At 36.0% G+C, this 25229-nt stretch overlaps 1 pseudogene; it reads right to left on the reverse strand.

The window, feature by feature from the left end:
- Positions 1-25229, reverse strand: part of LOC133047069 (tigger transposable element-derived protein 1-like) — a 128255-nt pseudogene that overhangs the window by 89635 nt on the left and 13391 nt on the right.

Below are 25229 nucleotides of genomic sequence, written 5' to 3' on the forward strand. Positions count from 1 at the left end.
GAGTCTGAGGCTTAACCCCTTAGGATAAGGAACTGACTCCTCTGGGTAGTGCCTTCACAATAGTTTAGTGATGCCTGACATTGATGAAGTCTCTGTACTACATTATAAAGGGATCCAAATGCCTCAGGATAAGAAAAGCCTCTTAATTTCTTCCCCCTAGAGTTACTTTATGCTTAATCTTAGTTATACAGAAAACCTCTTTGTGCCTGGCTATAAAGCGGAGTCCTTCTATGTGAACATCAGGTATACATAAACCCCGCGCTCATTCTCTGGTTCTCCTTTCCTCCCACAACATAATGAATTTATGAGCTTGATTGGAAAACCATCATGGATATGAAGAAGTGAAGTGAAGTGAAATCGCTCAGTCGTGTCCGACTCTTTGCGACCCCGTGGACTGTAGCCCACCAGGCTCCTCCGTCCATAGGACTTTCCAGGCAAGAATACTGGAGTGGGTTGCCATTTCCTTCTCCAGGGGATCTTCCCAACCCAGGGATCGAACCCAAGTCTCCCGCATTGCAGGCAGATACTTTAACCTCTGAGCCACCAGGGAAGTCTGTTTTTCTTCTCCAGAATACCCAGCCCACAATCTGTCTTGATGGCTGACAGGCAAACAGAATTTTCTAATGGTCAAAAGCAAATGTAAGACATCTCAGTCCAGAGATGCAGTGTCCATTGTGTTAAAAGTTCTCTTTTGCTTCCAGGACACCACTCCTATTCACTGGAAATATTTGCCTAGGATTTCCATCTTGATTATATTATTCTGCCTTCCGTTCTGCTGTTTCTAGAAATGAGGATATAGCGAGCTGTCTTTGTAACATTTTCTTCATAACAATCAAGGAATTGGAAAACTTCATCTAAAATAACATCAATATCATTACAGTAGTGTTTCCTATCTGATATGCATGTGTATAATAGGTATATGAATTAGATTGGATTCATGCCAGAGCCATTAAGTTCATTCAGGAAATATAATAGCAACATCATACATAAGAAGCCTGGACTGAGTGAAAAGATTGGAAATCTAAATTTTAATAGAAACCAGTTGCTCAATTAGGAAGCAAGTGCTAAAATGGAAGTATGTTCAATCAAGTCAATGCTCTCTGAATTTTGAAAATATTATTAGATATCTTTTTGATGATTATACAATTATGGATTTTATATGTGTATATGACTATAGATTGACATACATGTATAAAGTTAAATATATGTGTTTGTATCATATTGCACAAAATTATATGCATTAGTAGCTCAATTAAAAAAAACCACACAATAGCAACAAACAGAAGTTAAAACACCTCTAGTCTGTGTTAAATATTTATCTTTCGTCATAACACCATATGGGCTGAGTATTGACTTTGGAACTGGGTTCAAGTATTACCTTAGGAGTTACAGTCTCATCTGCTTCTAAAGACCAGAAAGCTCACAAAACTAAGGCAAACTAATCAACTATAAAATCACATCCAGGGGTAGAAGAAAGTCGTGAACTGCATGTTTGAAACTTCACCAAAATAGAAATGCTTCCTATAAATCATCTATGCTTCTATTGATGTGTCATACTAGAATGTATGGACTGCAGCTTGATTTTCCCATTTTTCAAGAAAAGTTAGAAATCTGAGTTATACCTGAAGTGTAGTGGGTTCTAGATTAAGAATTTATTCAACAATATAATTACCAGTTTAGTTCATAGCCCTAACTGGTGTTTTTGCTCCTCACTTTTATGTTTGTAGAATAAATGACATTGATGTTTTTACTCATGATGTTTTTCATGAAGATTCAATCAGTCAAAATAGCATTTGGCATCAAATAAGTTCTCAGTAAAAGTTAGCAATTATTATTTTAAATAAAGTATCTATTATTTCCAAATTGCATTATTTATTCAACAAGCACTTTGTGCCTATTATTTTTCAGGCATCACACACAGGAGAGACTGAGAACCACTTTCTTTTCCTGATATTGAGTTGTTGCAGATTAAGAAGTACCGTGATTTGTGTTTATCTTAGCTTTCTTACTGAGTAATCTTTTTAGAGTTTATAAACAGCAATGTCGCCAAGATGTGTTGGGAAAAGTTTAACAATTGGCTCTCTAAAAATAGGAGAACAAGAGAGAGCACACAGGAGAGAGAGGGTTTCAAGGAGTCTTGATCTGTAGAATCTGCCGTCTCCTTGTGTAGATAGTCTTATAGTAGCTGATTTCAAGTTACCAGTATGGGATTACTGAACACAAAGTTGGAAAGAAATGCTAAAAGTTGACTCCCGCAAGTCAGTTGAGATGACTACAGTATACCCCTGAATATAAAGCTTGTTAGTGATGCCGTGTGGCAATTTGAAAGAGACCAATTTTTATGTTCAAGATAAGGCTTGGACACCAACAGAAGTATCTTTTTGCCAAAAGCCAAACATAAGTTTAATAGGATACATAACAACATCAAATATAAGTTAAAGTGATCTCATCCGGAATCTGAAAATCAGTGAAGAAAATAATTTTCTTTGGACTGGAAGGAGAAATGCAAACATCACATGAACATGACACAGTTTGTTTTGTCTTTTTAAAAGACATTTATATAGCACTTTCTACATGCCAGGCATGATTCAAAGAACTTTATAAATGCTAACTGATTTGAACAATAACTCATTTCAAAAAGTAACTCATTAAAATGAATAGTCTTGGAGTATATTCATACTTTGATAAAAATAGCCAAGTTCTACAAAAGACTGGAAGTGCTTTTGCTATGTGTGGAATCCAGAGACAAGAGGATCTACAAGACAGCAGCTGTACTCTTCCACAAGAAGAACAGGGGCCTGAATAAGGAAAATGATGGATGAAGAAGGAAGGGAAATTCTTTAACTATAAATAAAATAGCTTAGTAAAAATGATTTGAAATAAAATAATAATATAACAAAATAATAATGTAATGAAAATAGCTGTGATTTTCAAATGCATGGGTATACACTGCTTTGCAAGTGTTTTTTTCAGTAGCTTACATTTTCATTCATATTTAGAGGACCTTGTGTGGTGTGAGACACTATGAAGCTCAATGGGTAAGAGAGATTACTAATTTCCTGGAGCTCTCAGTCTAGTTGAGAGCTGATATTTTGTACACATTAGGGATAGTAGCAATGATACAGGCAGTGCAGAAAGTGTCCCCAAAACTTGTTGTCTTTCAAATAAAAGTTTATATCTTCTTTTTACAAATTCCAAAGTGGAAGTGCTTCTCTAGCAAAAGTTCTGTGCAGCAAGGACATTCAGAAACCCAAGCAAATTGTATCTCACAGCTCTCATCATCAAGGTCCTAAAAGTCTTTTCCATTCTACAGATGAAGGCGAGACATTGGTGGATCATGCAAGAGGATTTTGAGGGTCAGTTGAGAGAAAGGCAAATATCATCTCCATTCATGCCCCATTGGCCACATCCAGTTGCAAAGAAGACAAGGAGAAATAGCCCAGTTGTGCACTCAGAGGAAAGGGAAAACCAGTGTGATGAAACAACAGTCTCTGGCATATATTCAGTTTCTCAGGTAATACTCACAATACTAAACATAAATTACTGCATCCATTTTACAAATGAGAAAACAGAAGTTCAAAGAAGGAATAAATAGCTTGACATACTTAGTTTATGTCAAAGCTGAGATTTAAAACCAGGTCATGACCTTACGGGGCTTCCCTGGTTGCTCAGCTTTAAAGAATCTGCTTACAATGCAGGAGCCCACCTGCAATGAGGGAGAGAAACCTGGGTTTGAACTCAGTCAGGAAGATCCTCTGGAGAAGGAAATTGCAACCCACTCCAGTATTCTTGCTTGGTGAATCCCATGGTCAGAGGAACATGATCCGCTATAGTCCATGGGTCAGACATGACTGAGCAACTAACCACCACCACCACCATGATCTTACTACATAAGAATAAATATGCAGAATTTTTTTTTTTTTAGGGGGTGTTATTTTCTGTCAGTGCTCTGTTTTTGTTTTCAAACTTTTCAGGAAAAGTAATGTAGGTGGCTAGAATCGAATTTTTCCCAAGAAAAAAATTTCCTCAGTATTTAGAAATAACAACACTACCAGGAATCCACAAGATCAAATTACATGATAAATTTAGTCTACCCTTTATTTTCCAGTTTGGAGATTTTAAGTACATAGTAGAAAACTTTTGATAAAATCAGGGTTAGGTTTTACAAAGCATATTCATTTAAAAAAGAATATTGTTTGCAATTATTACATAAAACATAAAATGCTGTCAATACTAAAGCCAAAATAAAGTTTATGAAGTACTAGTGAAGTGAAGAGCACAAAATGATTGCTTCATTCTGGCTCAGAGAGGTATTTGAAATAATATTCTGCTATCATTGGAAATTAATAAAATATAAGTTGAAAAGAAGTGCAAATAACAACAGATTTTTAAGCTCCTATTTCAATTTCCACTTAGCTCACACCAATCAGAAAGTCACTAATTTGATTTAAGTCAATATGATGTTTTTGTTCAGTCACTCAGGCGGGTCTGACTCTTTGCAACCCCATTGACTGCAGCATGCCAGTATTCCCTGTCCTCCACAATCTCCAGGATCTTGCTCAAATTCATGTCCATTGAGTTGGTGATGCCACCCAGCCATCTGGTCCTCTATCATTGCCTTCTCCTCCTACTTTCAATCTTTCCCAACATCAGGGTCTTTTCTAATGAGTCAGCTCTTTGCATCAGATGGCCAAAGTATTGGAGTTTCAGCTTCAGCATCAGTTCACCCAATGAACACTCAGGACTGGTCTCCTTTAAGATGGACTAGTTGGATCCTTGAAGTCCAAGGGACTCTCAAGAGTCTTCTCCAACACTGCAGTTCAAAAGCATCAATTCTTCAATGCTCAGCCTTCTTTATGGTCCAAATGTCACATCTATACATGACTGCTAAAAATCTATAGCTTTGACTAGATGGAATTTCGTTGGCAAAGTTATGTCTCTGCTTTTTAATATGCTGTCTGGGTTGGTCATAGCTTTTCTTCCAAGGAGAAAGCGTCTTTTAATTTCATGGCTGCAATCACCATCTGCACTGATTTTAATTTGTATATCAGAGTTTATTGATACTTCTTCTGGCAATCTTGATTCCAGATTGTGCTTCATCCAGCCCGGCATTTTGCATGATGTACTCTGCATATGAGGTAAATAAACAGGGTGACAGTATAAAGCTTTGTCATGCTCCTTCTCAAATTTGGAACCAGTTTGTTGTTCCATGTCTGGTTCTAGCTGTTGCTTCTTGACATGCATACAGGTTTCTCAGGAGGCAGGTAAGGTGGTCTGGTATTCCCATCTCTTGAATAATTTCTCACAGTTTGTTGTGATCCTCACAATCAAAGGCTTTAGTGTAGTCAATGAAACAGACGTAGATGTTTTTCTGGAATTCTTTTGCTTTTTCTACGATACAACAGATGTTGCTATTTGATCTCTGTTTCTTCTGCCTTTGCTAAATCCAGCTAGAACATCTGGAAGTTCTCAGTTCATGTACTGCTGAAGCCTGGCTTGGAAAGTTTTGAGCATTACTTTGCTAGCATGTGAAATTAGTACAATTGTGCATAGTTTGAACACTTTGGCACTGCCTTTCTTTGAGATTGGAATGAAAACTAACCTTTTCCAGTCTTGTGGCCACTGCTGAGTTTTTCCAAATTTGCTGGCATATTGAGTGTGGCACTGTCACAGCATCGTGTTTTAGGATTTGAAATAGCTCATCTGGAATTCCATCACTTCCACTAGTTTTGTTCACAGTGATGCTCCCTAAGGCCCACTTGACTTCACACTCCAACATGTCTGGCTCTAGGTGAATGATCACACCATCGTGGTTATCTGGGTTAGTCTACACAGTGATTCCCCATTTGTCTTTCAGTTCCCTGTGACAAATTCATAAAATACATTCCTGGAGCATGGGGAACATGATGAAATGTCCCTACAACATTTTAAGTAGCTAATAGATACCATTAAGAATATTGTCAAAAGATCTGTTTTAGTTGTCTCTTTAATTTTATTAACAAAAGTTAATTTATAAGCAAGTATACTTACATACACTGGGTGGTAATATGTAGTGAAGTAATTTTATATCTTAATCATCAAATACTTTTATTAAACTCTCAGACCTAAGGGAAATGCACTTTCTTGGTACTTCGTTAGGATGGTAATAGGCACTTTGGTCTCAGATCAATAGATAGAATCACTTATTTTACATACAGAGAAACAAAGAGATTTTCCATTGTCTTAAACTTTATTTTGCTCTGTCATATGAACTCATTTTGAAGTCTCTTTCCTGTCAGCAATAAAATCATTTTGAGACAAACTGAGACAGAATGTGTTTCTCTTTTGAGAACACATCTTATACAGAGCAAAGTTTCAAAACAGCAAGTTAGATTTATTTTTATCATTAAAATCTGTAATGTTTAAAAAAGAATATAAAGAAATGAGACAAACTTCCATGCTAAGAAATTCCATAGTTGAAGCCTACAAAAATAACTAGCTGACCAAAGATGGGACCATTGTCTAGAAATTAGAACTGAGGAAAAAATAAACAAAACTCAAGCATTTATAGTTTGTACATCTGTCTATTTAAAGGGCTTCCAACCCTATATCCTGGTGCTGTTGTCAGGGAAGAAATGGAAAATCCAGTTACAATTGTCTAGTTGGTCTATCATTATTCAGGATGAAAACATAGTTTAGTCATTCACTAACTCAGAATTCTCTCTTTTTAGCAACTTAATACAGTATCATGAAACAACTGCCCCAGACGGTTTATAACAAGATTCTGTGCCAAAAATACATCACTTGTAAGGAAAACAGGAAACAGCAAAGAGAAAGTCAACTTTAACCAGTTTTCTGAGTCATCTCTTCCTGTGAATTCATCTTCTCATAAAACTCTGCTTTTTAAGGAGAGTTAAAGTGTGAATTAGAGGAAAGACTTAAGAGTCCAATTGTGCCATAAATTGGTCTGAGCCACCAGGTTTTCTAGGGGTTAGTTCTAGGCCAAATCATTAAGTACCAAATACCTCTTTGACACTATCTCCTCTCCCAATTCTGTGCTCAAATCCTCCCCTACTAGATAACTAGGATCCTACTGCATTATCTGGTTTCCCAGGGCCTAACCCTGTACTCTCTGACAGTAGTGTATTAACATGACAGTTTAACCAATTAACATGCTAAACTAGTGTCAAGTGAAGATACAAATGAAGGTTTCATGAAAGACTCTTTGCTGTTGTTTCCTACTATTTTGAAACCCGTGGATCATAGCTCACTGGCACCTCTGTCTCTAGGATTTCCTAGGCAAGAATACTGGAGTGGGTTGCCATCTCCTTCTCCAGGGAATCTTCCAATCCAGGGATTGAACCTGGGTCTCCTACACTGCAGGCAGATTCTTTACCACTGAACCACCAGGGAAGCCCTGTGAAAGATTCTGGGGTTACACAAACTCTCTTGGAACTTCCTCAAGGACAAAGATGGCCAACTGCTAATAGTAATCCAAAGTTACAGTCAGAATTTGTTTAGCAGTTTACTGTGTTCAGGAGGAATCATTGCCTTAGATCATCTCATTAAAACATTACAACCAAATCAAAGTTTTTAGGTATGTCTACTGAAAAAAAAAAAAATGCATGAACTCAAAATTGAGAATTGTACTTTATTCTGAAGAATTTCTGAGGATTTGAAGCCCTGAGACAGTCTCTCAGATAGCTCTAAGGAACTGCTCTGAAGAGGTAAAAGTGGAGCCAGGATATACAGGAGGTTTTTGTGTTTTTTTTTGTTTTTTGTTTTTAAAGTATCAGAAGGTTACTGTTAATTAAAGAAAACCAGGCATCTCAAGTTAATGAATTTAATGCTTTTCTGCGTATGAAAGTGAAAGTCGCTTAGTTGTATCTGACTCTTTGCAACTTCATCGATGATAGCCCACCAGGCTCCTCTCTCCATGGGATTTCCCAGTCAAGAATACTGGAGTAGGTTGCCATTTCCTTCTCCAAGAGATCTTCCTGATCCACTGATTGAACTTGGGCTCCTGCTTTGAAGACAGTCTCCTTACTGTCTGAACCACCAGGGAAAACCTTTCTGTGTATGGAAAGATGTAAAAGTCTGGGCTCATTGAAATGATTCCTTTGATATGTACCTCAGCTATCTGGAACTGATATCCTGTGCTTTGCTACCTTGAGTTCCCTCAGGGATTACCCACAGGGCATCCTTTGTTTACTGATATGGCAGGCAACATTCTTCATTCACAAGTAATTATATATTATACATATAATATGGGTTTCCCCAAATGGCTCAGTGGTAATGAATGCACCTGCAATGAAGGAGACACAGGAGATGTGGGTTTGATTACTGGGTTGGAAAGATCCCCTGGAACAGGAAATAGTAACCCACTTCATTATTCTTGCTCAGAAAATCCCATGGACTGAGGAGCCGGGCCAGCTAGAGGCCATGGGGTCACAAAGAATCAGACAGGACCAAGCAGGCACATGCACACGCACACACACACACACACACACAGACCACATATATAATCTATCTAATTATCTATCTATCTGTATTTTAGTACAGAAGACTTGAGGCTTAAATGTTAAGTACCATTTCAGAAGATCCCTAGATGTTACCTCGTGGAGCAAGGAGTCAATCTGCAGGCCAGTCTAAATTCAAGGTCTGTCATTTTGATGATCTGCATGGTTATGTTTCCTGAGGGTGTTTATTTAGGGGTGAGACAGCAACATAGTATTATAACTCTTGAAGGAGAGTGCCCTGGAACTTCTCACACAGGAATGAGAACTTCCCAACTCTTGTCATGGGCCTGGCGGTGAAGGTTGTCATGCAAATTTCCCAAATGATTCAAACACACCCTCTGATTGAGGGCACATCCTGGTTTATCAAGACTTGGGTGAACATCAGTGTCATTTGATACAGACAGGAAACCACAGCCAAGGAGTCACTGGAGCAAAAGTTCAATGATTCAAGTGCTAGTCAGCCTGCCTCTGCAGGTACAAGTACATGGCAGGTAGTGCTGGAAACTCTGGGTAATTCCTCTGGTTAAGTTTGAGTTTTAGTGGAAGAGAGGCCCTTCAGGAGGCTGCTGTGATGGATTTTTGAATAAAGATAAAAGTCCTTGTTCTCTGGCTGGATTTGAACCCAAACCCATGTTCCTTCATAGTTCTTTCTTAACAAGCCCTTCTCAGCCATGTTGCTCTACAAAGTAAGTCCTAAAGTGGGAAATTTGGTTCTCAATCTTTCCCTCCCTTTGCCATTTTTATCCATGTTTTGGTCTGCTCTGTCCATTTGAGAGGAGATCTGGGATTCTGGAGTTGTATTCCAGCAGGCTATGTCCCAAGGACTATGCCTACAAGATATGCTACAAGGACTATCCTGCAAGACACACTCCAGTGTGCAAATAGAGACTTGAATAGTCTTTCTTGCTCAGGATACCAGCCCCACTTGCCTGGCTATCTAATTCAAAATTTGGTCTTAGTCTTTCTGTCCCCTCCATCATTAGAGACTCCCAATCTCACAGGCAGGCGGTGTAAACAAAGAAAAATAAAGAACATTGTTCCCCACCCAGTTTTACAAGAATTAAGTCATTAGTCACTGCAGTTACTGCCCCTATAGGGCATCCTGAGAAGAATTCAGAATGAAAAACAGGACAAAGCATTCTGGACAAGCAGGGCCCTTAGATTAGTTAGATGCATATCTCAGGAAAAAGTTTAATGAACTCTGATTCTTGCATCTTCTCATTTATAGAAACACACTAAAATCACTAACTTGAGATATATGTTCTCTGTGAGCAGCAGTGATCTTTTACCAAGAATGTATACTTAACCATACATATTCTTTCACCAAAAGTGACGAATAACCTGGCTTCTCCTCTACTTCCTTGGAGCAGTTTCTTCAGAACCATTGAGAAGCTCTCTCCCAGACTATAGTCCTCAATAAGGGCCTGAATAAAAATAAAACTCACAGCTCTCATGTTGTGTGGTTCTCTTTAAGTTGACAAAAGGGACTTAGCATATGTCTTCTTCATTTTAAGGTGACTTATGAGTGTAGACATGCTATCATGAGTTGCTATAGACCTTCCACCTGGGTTCCAAATAAAGGTGGAAAACATACCATTCAAAATGGTAAAATATATTCAATTATGAGGTCAGAACCCAGAATGTATACATTGAGTTTAACTACAACAATGAGTTTCTAGCAATACCAATAATAAAAAGCATTCAGCAAACTGTTAGACTTTTCCCCTAATTGATACACTTTGCTTTGCTTCTTCAGGCAGGAGGGCAGGAAGGTGAGACTGTGACAGATGTTGAAGGACTTACTTTCTTCTGGATTGCCCAAATGAGAGTCCTGGTTTAATGATACAAACTGTGTTTCCTATTCTTCAGCACTTTGGCAGAGGGGCAAATGTTTCCAAGGGACTTAGACATACTGGAAAGGACTTGGGTATCAAAAAATAAGAATATTCATGACCTGACCACCCAGAATCAATGGGAGATAGAATGGACACTGCAGATGATGACAATGTGGACAGAAGAGGACCTTGGACCATGAGCATTTGTCCATTCCTTGTACTATTTATTTTCATAGGAAATTATCAGTAAAGACAGGGATACCATTAATTGGTTGATGAAAAGTTTCTAAAACAAAGTGAGATTAAATTCATAAAAGAAGTTAAGTTAGAATTTATAGTGTGAAAGCAAGTTATGTTTCATTTACACTTGTTTCTTGAACTAAGACTGTTAGAAAACTCTATTTTTGATAATAATGACATCATCCAAAATTATATATACCCAAAGCCTAATACTGTGAAACTGTGTAGATGTGAGTTAGCTTCAAATGAACTCTTTTGGGTGTGGGGATAACTTAAATTTTATCTAAAAATAGTTACCAGCATATTTGTTTAGCCATTGAACATTTTTCCATTAAAATAATATGATTCCAGATTTTCATGTATGCAGTGAAATTTAATTTAATATATTATCATCATCCAGAATTTAAAATATTTTAAGGTAAGTGTTCCATGTCTATCATGCTTGTGTAAAGGAATTCATTGTCTAACTCATATACAACGTGTGAACAAAAATAAAGGCACATTACTAATTCTTTATAATTAATGAAAGTTAACACATTATTTATGCTTAAAATAGAGACAGACTACAATGAAGCACTACAAATGAGAATTTGAGTTACTTAGAACATAGTAATTAAAATTTAAAAATGTCTTCTTTGTTATAGGATATTTAGTTTTTTAAAAACTGGGTTACCACTCTATTTCTTATTGTGATATTATTCCTCATAATGGGCTGACTGATTTTCTCTCAGCTTTTTTTCATATTATGGTTTTTGTGACTAGCTATTATTGGCTATTCTTAAAGTGCATTTAGTAACTTCAGATATGTTATAGATTCCTAGCTAATTAAATGTGTATAATATAAACCAATTAGAAATATAAATATATCTTTAAAATTTTTTTTAGATTATTGCCTTCATGGTATAATAAATGTATTTCTCCTTTTGAAATAATGTAGCAGAATAATGTGGTGATGTGTAAAATATTAGGAAAATTTTCCTTATCTTGATTTGCAATGAATTAGCTGAGTAACAGAAAGGAAGTTTCTGATTGGCTTTCAAGGGACTCCATTATACTCTCTTTATTTTTCATTCTCTTCATCTGATTCCATTAATTAGTGAACTCCTCCAGAATATGGGCAGTGTCTTATTTACATTGGAAATGCCATTATCCATTATCTATTACCTGAAATATTGCAGGTATGCAATAATTAGACCTCTATTTTCTTTCAGAGCCTCAGTGTCTTAACTTCAGGATGGAAATAACACTTAAAATAACTATATTACCATGACAGAAGGAATAAATGAAATGTTATATAAACTAAAAAGCATTTAACTTATAAAACAATACAAATCTTACCAATATTATTATGTAGATTCTATTTATTTTGTAAGATTCAGCTTAATAATTTATTCTTTCTTGAAGATGTTCTGATTACCTCATTTTACAATTATTCCTTCTTTCCCACACTCCAATTTTTCTGTTTAGATAACAAATAAATTTAAAACAGGCTCATACAATCTTAGAAATTGAGAGATCTTTGTCCAGTACATGCATTATGTGGAGTAAGAGGCTGAAGCCCAGAGAAACACAGTGGGAAGAACTGGAATCTTTTGATTATTGGGTGGCTGTTCTTTCTGAGATTTGCCATGATGAGGAACTGATTGGCAGGCCATGCTAACAACATCTCAATCTATTTATCTGCAAAATTAGCAGACAAGTTAAGAAGCTGTTTGGAATATATTGTATTTCAGGACCATTCACAGGTGTGTGTCATATTGATTCTGCAACATAATATTCTGGAAAATATTGCAAACTATACCCTAGGGACAGCACCTTCAGAAAAATGTCTTTATATTAATTTGAGCAGACAGCACTTTCCCCACTTTACAAGGAAAAATGAAACCATCAGCATGACTGGTCCTAACCATGCTCCCTCAAAAAATGAACATCAGCACTATATCCTATGATAAGACTAAAGTGAGGGGAACATATCCTCATGCTATTTCAAAGACAGATTGTCAATCTGAAATTTTTTTAATTTATTTATTTTAATTGGAGGCTAATTACTTTACAATATTGTGGTGGTTTTTGCCATCTATTGACATGAATCAGCCATGGATGTACATGTGTCCCCCATCCTGATTCTCCCTCCCAGCTCCCTCCCCATCCCATCCTTCTTGGTTGTCCCAGTGTACCGGCTTTGAGTGCCCTGTTTCATGCATCAAACTTGGACTGGTCATCCATTTCACATATGGTAATATACAAGTTTTAGCGCTATTCTCTCAAATCATACCACCCTCAACTTCTCCCACAGAGTCCAAAAATCTGTTCTTTATATCTGTGTCTCTTTTGCTGTCTTGCATATAGGGTCGTTGTTACCATCTTTCTAAATTCCATATATACACGTGAATATACTGTATTGGTGTTTTCCTTTCTGACTTACTTCACTCTGTATAATAGGCTCCAGTTTCATCCACCTCATCAGAACTGACTCAAATGTGTTCTTTTTAATAGCTGAGTAAGATTCCATTGCGTATATATAACAAAGATTTCTTATCCATTTGTCTGCTGATGGACATCTAGGTTGCTTCCATGTCTTAGCTATTGTAAACAGTGTTGTGATTAACATTGGGCTACACGTGTCTCTTTCAATTCTGGTTTCCTCGGTGTGTATGCCCAGCAGTGGGATTGCTGGGTTGTGTGGCAGTTCTCTTTCCAGTTTTGTAAGGAATCTCCACGCTGTTCCCCATAGTGGCTGTACTAGTTTACATTCCCACCAACAGTGTAAGAGGTTTCCCTTTGCTCCACACTCTCTCCAGCATTTATTGTTTGTACATATTTTGATAGCAGCCATTTGACTGGCGTGAGATGGTACCTCATTGTGGTTTTTATTTGAATTTCTCTGATAATGAGTGATGCTGAGCATCTTTTCATGTGTCTGTTAGCCATCTGTATGCCTTCTTTAGAGAAATGTCTGTTTAGTTCTTTGGCCCATTTTTGATTGAGTTGTTTATTTTTCTGGTATTGAGCTGCATGAACTGCTTGTATATATTTTTTAGATTAATTCTTTGTCAGTTGCTTTTTTTTTTTTTTTGCTATTTTTTCTTCCATTCTAAAGGCTGTCTTTTCACCTTGTTTATAGTTTCCTTCATTGTACAAAAGCTTTTAAGTTTAATTAGGTCACATTTGTTTATTTTTTGCTTTTATTTCCATTACTCTGGGAGGTGAGTCATAGAGGATTTTTCAGTGATTTACGTCAGAGAGTGTTCTGCCTATGGTTTCCTCTAGAAGTTTTATAGCTTCTGGTCTTACATTTAGATCTTTAATCCATTTTAAGTTTATTTTTATGTATGGTGTTAGAAAGTGTTCTAGTTTCATTCTTTTACAGGTGATTGACCAGTTTTCCCAGCACCTCTTGTTAAAGAGATTGTCTTTTCTCCATTGTATATTTTTGCCTCCTTTTTCAAAGATAAGGTGTCCATAGGTGTATGGATTTATCTCTGGGCTTTCTATTTTGTTCCACTGATCTATATTTCAGTCTTTGTGCCAATACCATACTGTTTTGATGAAGGTAGCTTTGTAGTATGATCTAAAGTCAAGCAGGTTGATTCCTCCAGTTCCATTCTTCTCTCTCAAGATTGCTTTGGCTATTCGAGGTTTTTTGTGTTTCCATACAAATTGTGAAATTATTTGTTCTAGTTCTGTGAAAAATACTGTTGGTAGCTTGATAGGGATTGCATTGAATCTACAGATTGATTTGGGTAGAATACTCATTTTCACTATATTGATTCTTCTGACCCTTGAACATGCTATATTTCTCCATCAATTTGTGTCATGTTTGATTTCTATCATCAGTGTTTGATTGTTTTCTATACATAGGTCTTTTGTTTCTTTGGGTAGATTTATCTGTAAGTATTTTATTATTTTCATCATAATGGTGAATGGAATTATTTCCTGAATTTCTCTTTCTGTTTTCTTATTGTTAGTGTACAGGAATGCAAGGGATTTCTGTGTATTAATTTTATATCCTGAAACTTTACTATATTCATTGATTAGCTCTAGTAATTTTCTGGTGGAGTCTTTAGGGTTTTCTATGTAGAGGATCATGCCGTCTGCAAACAGTGAGAGTTTTAGTTTTCTTTTCCAATCTGGATTCCTCTTCTTTTTCTTCTTTGATTGCTGTGGGTAAAACTTCCAAAACTATGTTGAATAGTAGTGGTGAGAGTGGGCACCCTTGTCTTATTACTGACTTTAGGGGAAATGCTTTCAATTTTTCACCATTGAGGATAATGTTTGCTGTAGGTTTATCATATATGACTTTCATTATGTTGAGGTATGTTCCTTCTATGCCTGCTTTCTGGAGAGTTTTTATCATAAATGGATATTGAATTTTGTCAAAGGCTTTCTCTGCATCTATTGAGATAATCATATGGTTTTGATCTTTCAATTTGTTAATGTGGTGTATCACATTGATTGATTTGCAAATATTGAAGAATCCTTGCATCCCTGGGATAAAGTCCACTTGATCATGATGTATGATCTTTATAAGTTGTTGGATTCTGTTTGCTAGAATTTTGTTGAGGATTTTTGCATCTATGTTCATCAGTGATATTGTCGATCTGAATTTTTAGCTAAGTCCTTTTGTTCCTCTGATACTTTTCTCCATAAGTTAGTTCCACTTTCCATCAAATTTTCACCCTCTCCATCCCTAGTACCATATTTAAGTCAGTCTTCCAAAGAAACGTCTTGACTATGGTTTCCTATTGCTATCATCATCTTTTCCTCTCTTGTCCCTTCTTGAAAAAGATGTCTCCATTTACTTTTTTCCCCTCTAACTTGATACCTACTTCTTAACTTGCTGCATTTAGGCACATATCCAGGTCTTCCACAGTGTGTTAACTTTCTGTGTAACATGGCTGGATCATGGGATGCCCAAATATTTGGCAAAGCATTATTTCTGGGGTATTGGTCAGGGTGGGGGTCTCTGAATGAAATTAGCATTTGAAATGATGAACACAGGAAAGTGGTTTGTCTTCCCAGGTAAGGATAGGTATCACCCCATCTGTAAAGAACAGAACAAAAATGTGGAAGAAGGAAGAATTCAGCCTTTCTTGTTGGATTGTTTAATCTGGGACATCTGTCTTCTGTCCCCAGAGCTCCAGGATCTGAGGCTTCAGCCTTGGACTGGAAGTACCTCATAAGCTTCCACTTTTGGACGCCAATTTAATTATATAATGGGGTTTTGCTGGGTCTCCAGATTGTAGACAGCAGATGATGGAATTTCTAAGCCTCCATAATTGTGTGAATGAATTTCTAATAATAAATATCATTTCACACACACACACACACACACACACACACACGATCTGAAATTTATAAGCAAGTGTAAGACTTTGAAGTTCAAGCTTCAGTGGCTTCATGATAAATTTACCTTTCCTGCAAACTTATTTTTCTTTTCACCAACTTCTGAGATGTTCCCATTTGAATCATTAAATACTTGTTGGTTCTATCAGAGAGGGCACATTTGAAAACTTGCTTGTATGAATTTGTGATTTTTTGTTCAAAATGCCTATCCCATAGGGCTTCAAAGATGTTGATTCTTTGGCATCTAGAATCCAGTACAAATAATACAGCTTGACAAACATTCGAGTCTCATTCCTTGCTAAGTAACCTTTTTCTTGCTCATCCAAAAATCTTCCCCAAGATGCTGGTTCTGTGTATATTTGTTTTTCTGAAATTCAGGGAGGATGACCTTAATGTGCTACTGGTTATATATCTTCTGCTGGACACTTGGTGGCTTCTTACCTTATAAAGATTTGTATGCATTTCCAGTCTTTCTTCTCCTTCCCATTGATTACATCCCATCTATTTTTTTGTAAGTTGGGAAATGATATGAGGGATTGTAAAATTTATGTATAATATTATAAGTTTGTAGATACAAAATTATATGCCTAGGTTCATTAAAATATGTCATGAAAATATGACAGAACATGACAAAAACAACCATGATTATCTTTGGGAAGATCTGGTGTGACTGAGAGTAAAGAGAAACATTCAGTTTTGAAACTAGTCTTTTGAAAAACTAGTTGTCATATAACTGAGATAGAGTATACTGAACATATTTAAATTGTACAGTTAGAAAACTTTTCACATAGGTAAACAACTATGAAATCATCACCACAACAAGATAGTAAATATATACATTACTTCTAAAAGTTTCCTCTGAACTCTTTATAGTATTTCCCTCTATTTCCTTCTACCTATTTCCATCCCAAGATTATTATTCATCTTTCTGTCAATTTCAGTTAGTCTGTACTTTCTAGAATTTTCACATAAATAGAATCATAGCGTATCTATTCTCCTTTGGCTTCTTACACACCACTTTATTATTTTGAGATTCACCATATTATATCAATAGTTTTTTTTTTTTTTAATTTTATTTATTTATTTATTTTTTTATTAGTTGGAGGCTAATTACTTCACAACATTTCAGTGGGTTTTGTCATACATTGATATGAATCAGCCATAGATTTACACGTATTCCCCATCCCGATCCCCGCTCCCACCTCCCTCTCCACCCGATTCCTCTGGGTCTTCCCAGTGCACCAGGCTGGAGCACTTGTCTCATGCATCCCACCTGGGCTGGTGATCTGTTTCACCATAGATGGTATACATGCTGTTCTTTTGAAATATCCCACCCTCACATTCTCCCACAGAGTTCAAAAGTCTGTTCTGTATTTCTGTGTCTCTTTTTCTGTTTTGCATATAGGGTTATCATTGCCATCTTTATAAATTCCATATATATGTGTTAGTATGCTGTAATGTTCTTTATCTTTCTGGCTTACTTCACTCTGTATAAGGGGCTCCAGTTTCATCCATCTCATTAGGACTGGTTCAAATGAATTCTTTTTAACGGCTGAGTAATATCAATAGTTAATAATTATTTAGTTACTCTGCTGAGATTTTGATTAGAATTGCCTTTAACACACATATAGAATAATGCTAGCTTCATAAAATAAGTTGGGGAGTGTTTTCTTCTCTTCACATTTCTCGAAGAATTTGTTTGGAATTGCCATTATTTATTTATTTTTTTAATGTTTGATTGAACTTTCTGGTAAAACTGTCTTGTCCTGAATATTTCTTTCTTTCTTTCTTTTTTTAAGCCATTTGTAAAGAATTGAAGGGTGGTTAATTTACAATGGTTTTTTCTTTTTGGAACATTTTAAATTACAACTTCAATTATTTTGCACACTGATTATTCAAAATATTTATTTCTTATTGATATTGCTTTGGTGGTTTGTTTCTTTCAAGAACTTTGTCCATTTGATCTGTATTTTCATATTCATTGTCATAAAATTATTATAATACTTCTCTATTAACTTAATTTCTGCAGAATTTGCCGTGATTTCACTCTTCTAATTTTTGCCATTGATAATTCAGTCTTCTCTCTCTCTTTTTCTCATTCCTTTGACTAGAGCATTATAAATTATATTGATTTCTTAAAAAATCATTTTGGTTTCATTTTTTTCCCATTGCTAGTCAGTTTTCCATGTCATTGATTTTCATTTCTATTTATTTTCTTTCTTCTTCTTCTTTGGGCTTAATAACCTCTTTTTCATATTTCTTAAGGTTAATGCTGAGGTAATTGATTTGGTACTTTTCTTAGTTCTAATATAGATGGCTGATGTTTTAAATAAATTTTTCCTCTAGCTATTATTACTTTTGATATGTCATGGTTTCATTTACATTCAGTTAAAACTTCTTTTAGTTCCCTTTTTTATTAACTTTATGATCCATGGATTAGGCATAAATGTGCTGCTTAGTTTCTAATATTTGTAAATTTTCTAGAGACCTTTTTTTGTACTAATTTCAAATTTAATCACACTGTGACCAGAGAACATACTTAGTATTATTTGAATCCTTTCAGAGTTATTGAGATTCTCTTTGCTGTCTAAAATAGAGTGTAATTTCCTCTTAATTATATAGGCTTTTATTGTTGTTAGTCACTCAGTTGTGTCTGACTCTTTGCAACCCCATGGACTGCAGCATTCCGGGCTTCCCTATCCTTCACTCTCTTCTGGAGTTTGATCAAACTCGTGTTCATTGAGTTGATGATGCCATCCAACCATCTCATCCTCTGTCACCCTCTTCTCCTCCTGCCCTCAACCTTTCCCTGCATCAGGGTCTTTTTCAGTGAATCAGCTCTTCACATCAGGTGGCCAAAGCATTGGAGCTTCAGCTTCACCATCAGTCCTTCCAATGACTGTTCAGGGTTGATTCCCTTTATGATTGACAGGTTTAATTTCCATGCAGTCCAAGGGGCTCTCAAGAGTCTTCTCCAGCACCACAGTTCGAAAGCATCAATTCTTTGGTGCTCAACCTTCTCTATGGCCCAACTCTCACATCCATACATAACTACTGGAAGAAACATAGATTTGACTAGATTGACATTTGTTGGTAAGTGATGTCTCTGCTTTTAATGATGTCACTGCCTAGGTTTGCACAGCTTCTATTTCAAGGAGCAAGTGTCTTTTAATTTCGTGGCTACAGTCATCATCTGCAGTGATTTTGGAGCCCAAGAAAATAAAGTCTGTCATTGATTCCATCGTTCCCCCATCTATTTGCCATGAAGTGATGGGACCAGATGCCATGATTTTAACTTTTTTTACCGGTGAGTTTTAAGTCAGTTTTTTCACTCTCCTCTTCCATCTTTTTCAGAGGCTCTTTAGTTCCTCTACACTTTCTGCCATTAGGGTGGTGTCATCTACATATCTCAGGTTATTGATATTTCTTCTGGAAATCTTGATTCCAGCTTGTGATTAATCCAGCCCAGCATTTCGCATGATGCACTCTGTGTATAAGTTAAGCAGAGTTACAATATACAGCCTTGACATATTCCTTTTCTAATTGGGAAACAGTCTGTTGTTCCATGTCCAGTTCTAACTGTTGCTTCTTGACCTGCATACAGGTTTCTCAGGAGGCAGGTAAGGTGGTATGATATTCCCATCTCTAAGAATTTTTCACAGTTTGTTGTGATACACACAAAGGCTTTAGCATAGTCAATGAATCAGAAGTAGGTGTTTTCCTGGAATGGCTTTGCTTTCTCCACGATCCAATGGCTGTTGGCAATGATCTCTGCTTTCTCTGTCTTTACTAAATCCAGCTTGTTATATAGGTTAGCCCGTACAATATGGGAGTGAGATCCATAAGAATATGGAGATTGGGATGTGTGTTAGTATCATAATTGTCTGTTTTATATTAGTCTATGTGCAAATGTAGACTTAAAATGGTCACATGGAACTTACCTTGTATTCAGGTTGCTATAATAAAAACATAAACCAATTAGTGAATACATGAGTTATAAATGTAATAAGTACTACAAAGCACCTAATTGGAATGAAGGAATAAAACATAAAGGGGTTGGTTGGTGTTATTTCACTCAGGGTAACTGGGAACAAACTGCCAATAGAGGACAATTGACTCATAAGGATGGAATGAATCATTCAAATAGTTGAGGAAAGAGGAATACCAGCAAAGGGAAATATCTTGGTATTGGAGATACAGAACACAGACAGTACTTTGGTGTAAATCCCACACATATATAAGATCTGCATGTGGAAAACTGTGAAAGACTAATGAATGAAAGGCAGGAAATCTTAAAAAAAAAAATAATAATCTGTATTCACAGGATGAAAGACTTCATATTTTCACAACATCAGTTCTTTCTAATTTGATCCATAACTCCAGTGAAATCTTAAACAAAATCTTAGATACTTTTATAGATATTAACCAACTTATTCTACAATTTATATGGAAATAGAAAAAAATCTAGCATAGCCCACACAATACTGAAGAAAAACTAGGGTGAAGACATAGTATCTGATTTTAAGAATTACTATGAAACTACATTAATCAAGACATCTGGAAGTAGTGCAAGAATAGACACATAAGTCAATGGAACAAAACTGAATGGCCAGAATAGACTCCCACAAATACTAACTTTAGAGGACAGTTTGCCACTCTCTTATAAAGCTAAACCTCAATTAACATATGACCCCAAAGTCATACTCTTAGGTATTAATCTGACTGACTTAAAACATATTTCCATGGAAAAACTTGCACATAGATGTTTATATCACATTTATTCATAATCACCAAAAACTGGAACCAATCTAGTTGTTCTTTAGTCGGTCAATGAATGCATGAACTGTGGTACATTACAGTACAAAATGCTATTTGACAAGCAAAAGGAACAACTATAATTCCACACAGCAACAAGGATGCATCTTAAAAGCATATTTTTAAGTACAGAATCAAGACTGAGATTGCTAAAATCTGTTCAATTCCATTGACATGACAGTTTGAAAGAGGCAGAACTGTGAAAGGTGAAAAACAAATCACTAGTTACCAGGGCTTTTGGAGAGAGGAAGGGTTGTTTGGTGAAGCACAAGGAATTTTTAGGATGCTGAAACTATTCTGTATGGTACTTTTTGATATGTGACACTATTTGCTTTTCAAAACTCCTACCACTTTATAGCAAAAGTGAAACTTAAAGTTTCTAAATTAAAAATAAAATCCACTAGGAGGGTGGGGGATTTCTAGATTGATTTCAGACTGTGGTAAAAATATCTGTCCTACAAAAACATTACACAACCACATGAAGGTGATGAAAGAGGGATGCTGACCTGAGGAACTTTAAAAATGACTGGAAGCTGCAAGTCTAATGACAAAAGGAAATGTATATAAGCACTGCAGTCTAGTGAGTAAAGGCATGTCTCATGAGGGTGTGAGTTAATTTTGAAACTTCTTTACATGTATATGGAGTTGATCACATTAAATTGATGGTGGCTATTGGGAACCATTCATGTATATGTAGGCATGTGTGCATGTGTTTACACATGAAGTGAACATATTGAATAAATATATATGTGAAATGCGTGTGCATATGGACTGAAAAATGTAGATTTTTGTCAATATGTAAATAAGAGAATTTGTCTTAACTGAGTTTCAGATTTTTTGCATCATAGCTCTTCTGAATTTTATGGTAAAAGTGGATCATTAATCTATAGTATTTCTTTGCTGAGATTGATACTCATACTCTTGTTTAATAGCTGTGGTGATAGGTTTTGTGTTGTTATAATGCTGAGAACACTGTGACATGTTCAGCAATGGAGTTATTTTCCACAGGTTGGTAATTAGTTTTAGTGATAGGCAATACAACAAAGTGAATCTTTAACCAAATAATAAAATTACAATGTATTAATTCCAAACAATTTTTGGAATATTAATTTGCTTCTTATTATATCATTGCTACAGGTTTGAGATTTTTTTTAAGACTTTATTTTCTTCCATAGGTTTTAGGTCCTCAGCAAAACTGAGAGACAAATACAGATTTTCCCTATATCCCTTGCCCCAGACAAATGCTTATCAACATTCTCCACCAGAGTCATTTGTTACAAATCATTTGTTACAACTAATAAACATACATTTTCACAGCAGAAGCATTCAATGTCAATGGTTTAGCTTAGAGTTCAGTTTTGGTGATATACATTTTATGGGTTTGGGCAAATGTATAATGCCATGTATCCATCATTATAGTATCATACAGAATTTTTTTTTTTTTTACTGCCCTAAAGTTCTTCTGTGCTCCACATATTCCAACATGCCAGATTTTATTTTACTTTGTGTTGCAGACTTTGTAGAAACTAAACTAAACTTTAATATGAGAATCTCCTAAGAACTTCTCTTTCACTTAATTGAAGCCAAATTTACTTAAAGCACTTTCTGGATGTGGTCAATACCTGAGGAATCATCTGCCTCAAATCCAACAGGATTTATATAAAGAGTAAGAAAAGGGTGGACTCCGGGAGTTGGTGATGGACAGGAAGGCCTGGCGTGCTGCAGTTCATGGAGTCGCAAAGAGTCAGACCCGATTGAGCGACTGAACTGAACTAAACTGAAGAAAAGAACAAACAGCCTCTGATTGAGAATAATCTTATTTCACCTCAAGTCTGTACTGGCTTTGGACTTCTGGGCTCGGGATTTATGTTATTTGCAGACGTCTATGTCACCTCTCTCAATATGTATATTTTAGCTTTTATCTTAGTTTTCATATTGGCCCTAAGTCAATCTTAATTGGCCCTAAGTCATATTGGCCCTCAGTCAATCTCAAAAAGGATACAGCATCTATTTGTTCATTGACCTGAAAGTTTAAATCTTAGACTTGACTTAGAATATGGGATTTTTAGGAGCTCCAGCCCCGTGACTTTATGTTAGATTTTCTTCAATCTGTAAATGATAGTCTAAAATGCAAACACCTTTCTCTGATTGTGTAAAACAAACTGAAATTAGGGGACAGAAACTGGCTAGAATTTAATTGGTCTTAAAAAGCAAATAGGATGCTGACTCAAATTGTGTATTTATTCCCTTCATTTATTAGACCCTACGATATTTCTTTTGTGAGGTCTTTGTTTGTACAATGTAACTTCCATGGTTATTATCCAGCATAAATTATATACTTTGCTTATGCTTGAGATGTTAAACTACTTTAAGTTTTCCTACAAAAATATCTATCTTAAATTATGTTTCCTAAGAGACTTGACCCTCCCCTTATTTGATTATACTTACTAAGTTTATGAAATATTTACTGTGCTTTAAGAACTGTTGTAGATTTTAGGAATAAAATAATGAGGAAAACATGATTTTTGCCTCACAGATCTATCAATAGAAAAGACTGAATATTATACAAACAGGCATGTTAATTGTTATGACAAAATTTCAAGGTGTTGTGGGAAATCATTTTTCCACAGTACTTTGAAAAATTATTGTTAAAGAAGAGGGCTAAAATGAGATGCAGAAACTGAACAATAGCTTTGATCATAGGTTAAGATGATTTTAAAAATCAGTTTGCAAATTTCAAGTCAAATTGGATTCATTAGACAGAACTGGAATTTACAGGTTAAAAAGGAATATGTGTATAATTTTATAATTAAAATTTTAAATATTAAAATATCTGTGTGTGTGCGTGAAAGTCACCCAGTCATGTCCAACTCTTTGTGACCCCAGAGACTATAGCCTGCCAGTCTCCTCTCTCCATGGACTTCTCCAGGCAAGAATACTGAAGTGGGTTGCCATACCTGTCTCCAGGGGATCTTCCCAACCCAGGGATTGAACCTGGGTCTCCTGCGTTGCAGGCAGATTCTTTACCATCTAAGCAACTTTCGAAAAATTATTGTTAAAAATGAGGGTTAAAATGACATGCAGCAAATGAATAATAACCTTGATCATCAGTTATGATATCTTTTAAAATCAGTTTGCAAAAGTCAAGGCAAACTGAATTAATTAGACAGAACTGGAAATTCCAGGTAAAAAAAGAAATATATGTATAATTTTGCAAATTAAAATTTAAAGATTAAAATACCTACATCAAATCAAATTTCAAGCGACTATCAAGACATTCTAGTTTCCTTAATAACCTGTATCTTATTATCCATCTACAAGTAACCTATATCTTATTATCCATATTTACAGCTGATATGTTGCTTCTGTATTTTACCTTCTTTCTTTCAACCTCTTGAAAGTAGTGTATGCCATTAAAGTATTACATTTGTGTGAAATTGCAATTGAGTTTATTTTTCCTATGTTTATGTGTGTGAAACAGTAATTGTACTTATTTAGCATAATCTATCAAGGGATCACCCTCCCTTTGCACTGCTAACTTTTTGACTTAGCTCATGCTCATCCTGGACTTCCTTGGTAGCTCAGCTGGTAAAGAATCTGCCTGCAACGCAGGAGACCTCGGTTCAATTCCTGGGTCAGGAAGATCCCTGGAGAAGGGATAGGGTAACCCACTGCATTATTCTTGGGCTTCCCTGGTGGCTCAGATGGTAAAGAATTCACCTGAAATGTGGGAGACCTGGGTTTGATCCCTGAGTTGGGAAGATCCCCTGGAGGAGGGCACGGCAACCCACTCCAGTATTCTTGCCTAGAGAATCCCCATGGACAGAGGAGCCTGGCGGGCTACAGTCTCTGGGGTCACAAAGATTTGGACATGACTGAGCAACTAAGAACAACACAGCATGCTCATCTCATCAGAGCTACACGTTAAATAGAATTTATAAATATGTGAACTCATATATATCCTAAGTGCCAATTAAGCACTGAAGAATCAATAGTAAAACAAGAGATTGAATTCTCATTGCACTGAACTTTGAGCTTCATTTTGATGGGTTGGGGCTATGAGTAGACTCATGCAGATCATTAAACAATTGTGATAAGTGGTATGAAAGACAAGTAAAACCTGCTATCAAAGGAGTAATGGAGATGCATAAATCAAATCTGAGTGTCATCAAAATTGTCTCTAAGTAAAAGAAAATGAATCCCAGACAACATAAGTGAGCAGGCATTGGGAGGAAGTGATTTGAGGGGAATTGGACAGGATAGGACAGTAGGTAGAGTAGGTAACTTTCCCTTGAACCTGAAAGAATTTCAAATAACTCAATATTTTTGCAGTAAATTAGCAAATGAAAGAAAATATAAAATTTTGGTCACTGCAGTTTACACTTAGTGTATTTAAGAACACAGGATTTTAAGAAAAAATGCTACATACTTGATTATATTTTCAACAATACCAATTTTACTGCTTTATTGAGCAGAGAATTGGAGAGATATGGGA

The sequence above is a fragment of the Dama dama genome, chromosome 26, assembly GCF_033118175.1.
Source record: "Dama dama isolate Ldn47 chromosome 26, ASM3311817v1, whole genome shotgun sequence".
Lineage (NCBI taxonomy): Eukaryota > Metazoa > Chordata > Mammalia > Artiodactyla > Cervidae > Dama > Dama dama.